The 2,500-nt window shown below is 42.2% G+C and overlaps 1 protein-coding gene across 2 annotated transcripts in view; it reads right to left on the bottom strand.

Annotated features, from left to right (window-relative positions):
- The window catches only part of LOC143301500 (metal cation symporter ZIP14-like), a 24,191-nt gene that overhangs the window by 18,951 nt on the left and 2,740 nt on the right, over positions 1-2,500 (bottom strand). The gene's annotated exons all lie outside the window — the stretch shown is intronic.

Raw genomic sequence — 2,500 nt, 5'->3', positions numbered from 1 at the left:
ACGGGTTCTCTCCCGTTGTGGCCTTATCTCCTGACCCCGACACAGAACAGAAGGCATGAAGCTTCCTCTGGTGTCACGCCCAACTCAGCTGCGTCAAAACACGATACACGTGTCGAACTGGTATACCAATGTATTTTTTCTCTTAAAAAAAAAAGTTCTCTTTATTTCTCGACTTGAATATACTCCACGTACCCTCCTTTTGCCTTCACCACCCCATCCCGCTACCTTCACTTACCCCTTGATAAACGGCACCTACAGCCATGCAACCAGAATGTGTGTGTGTGTGTGTGTGTGTGTGTGTGTGTGTGTGCCATGCAACCAGAATGATATATATATATATATATATATATATATATATATATATGTGTGTGTGTGTGTGTGTGTGTGTGTGTGTGTGTGTGTGTGTGAGTGAGTGTGTGTGTGTGCGCGCGCGCGCACTCAGGCACGGAGAGCTGTGGGGAGGGTGGCGCAAACTGAACGTACCCGTGTGTGCAAGAGGACATATTTATGTGGGGCAGGGTATATAGTTTCATGGTTAAATGAAAGTCAGAAAAAAATAGTCTTAGTCTGCAGTGTTTTGCATCGTTTCGAATTACACTTCATGACCTATTTCATTCATTCCTGCAATCGTAAATCTGTAAAACTAGGTTAAAATAGGGGGAAGAAAGAAAAACCGCACTAAGACTCTCTCTCTCTCTAGTCTAACGAACAGAATGCACGTAATGCAAACTGGATAATACCCAGTAAACACTTCAAACATTTAATACTTTGCATGACCAAGGTGCTCTTCCTCATCTCGTTCTAACATACACACAGCCATAGCATCTGATCAGCTTCCATACTGCTTTGGCATAGATCATATTAACATGTAATAGTCGGGTGATCAAACACGTGTTGGTGTTGTCCAGTCCATTCGGACTACGTGCGTGTCGTCCAGTACCCGGCTTAGCTTGTATAACCAAAGACCCTGTATATATAATATACAGGGGTCATTGTTATCACCAAGATTTCAACACACCACCATCTCGAATTATCAGCGAATGCCATGGGTGCTGGGGAAAGGTGCATGCACGTGCACGCGTCTGACCAAACAGAATGGATGAACCCGGGGCCATCCAGGGTCATTCATGTCTTGTTGGTCAAGGACGGCTTGGTTACGACAGGCGGGGAATTGTGTAATGAAGTCAGAACAGCCTTGTAAAGCAAGACGCGCCCAACTTTTCAGAACTGAGTGTTTACACTTCCCATGAGGCCACACAATTCAAGTGCACACACGCTGAAAAACGTTTCCTTTCGTTTTCTTTTTTTTTCCATTCTGAAAATCAGTTTTGAATCCGTTTTTCAAGACTGCGAACTGTTTCTCAAAACCTTTTTCCCTTGCTCGAAACTTGAAATGTGCAATTGGAATCATTGACTTTCAAAAGCGACAACTTTCTAACGTAGCAATCTCTAACAGTCTTATTTCATTGTTCATTGGTTATCATCACTGAAAACAAATGCCGGATTGCTGAGGTGTTTAGGCTGACAAAGCAGTTTGCGTTCAATTTAACACTTTGAAATCCTGTTCTTCGACCACAGATCTTAACTTATGTTACAAACGCGAATTCAAACAGTAACGTAGTTTTTTGTTGTTTTTTTTCCTGTCCAAATAACGGCTTACTGTTGATCATTTGCCGACATCAGTCAAAGAAACCATACTCCATCCAGTCACAACATAATAACCGATAATTATATGTGCGGGGAAAATGGTGGCAGTGGGAGGAAGCGGGAAAATGTGTACGATGGTTGTTTAGTTACTTCATAGTTTAGACCTAAGACATGTGTAAGCTGTGCACAGAAAACGCCTGTTAGAATTTCAAGTGACATTTTTTTGTTCAAAATAACATAACTTAATTTACAAAACAAAGTACCAAGCGCAGAAAAATGTGTCATGCATGTATATATATATAGGAATATCAGTTGTGCAAGGTAATATCCATCCAAAACAAGTCGAAAAAAGCCGCTGAAAAAGAATTTCGGTAATGTTCAACTTTAGAATACTAAACTCAGGGGGGCTGTTTAGACGAAAAACAAAGGGTGTTTTAGGCTCACCTCGATGCGCTGAGTTGAATGGAACCCTCAGCTAAGCTCTAGGACCACTCCTTTCCCGTGAAACTGCGACAAATACACAGTAAGCTGAGTACTCCTTCCCCACCTGCACGTCACACACAGAGATTGATGACGCGACTACCCGCGTGATCAGCAGTCAAAATGGCTTGCAGATGGTTGCTCTGGCTGTGATCGGCTGAGCTTACTGTGTATAAAATTGTCGCAGTTTCATGGGAAAGTAGTGGTCGTACAGCTTAGCTGAGGGTTCCATTCAACTTTGCGCATCGAGGTGAGCCTAAGACACCCCTTGTTTTTCGTCTACACAGCCCCCCTGAGTTTAGTATTCTAAAGTTGACCATTACCAGAATTTCTAATCTTAAAAAAAGAATAATTACTTAATATCAAATCATCC

Source organism: Babylonia areolata, chromosome 27 (assembly GCF_041734735.1).
Source record: "Babylonia areolata isolate BAREFJ2019XMU chromosome 27, ASM4173473v1, whole genome shotgun sequence".
Classification (NCBI taxonomy): Eukaryota; Metazoa; Mollusca; class Gastropoda; order Neogastropoda; family Buccinidae; genus Babylonia; species Babylonia areolata.
This window is presented reverse-complemented; position numbering and strand designations above follow the sequence as displayed.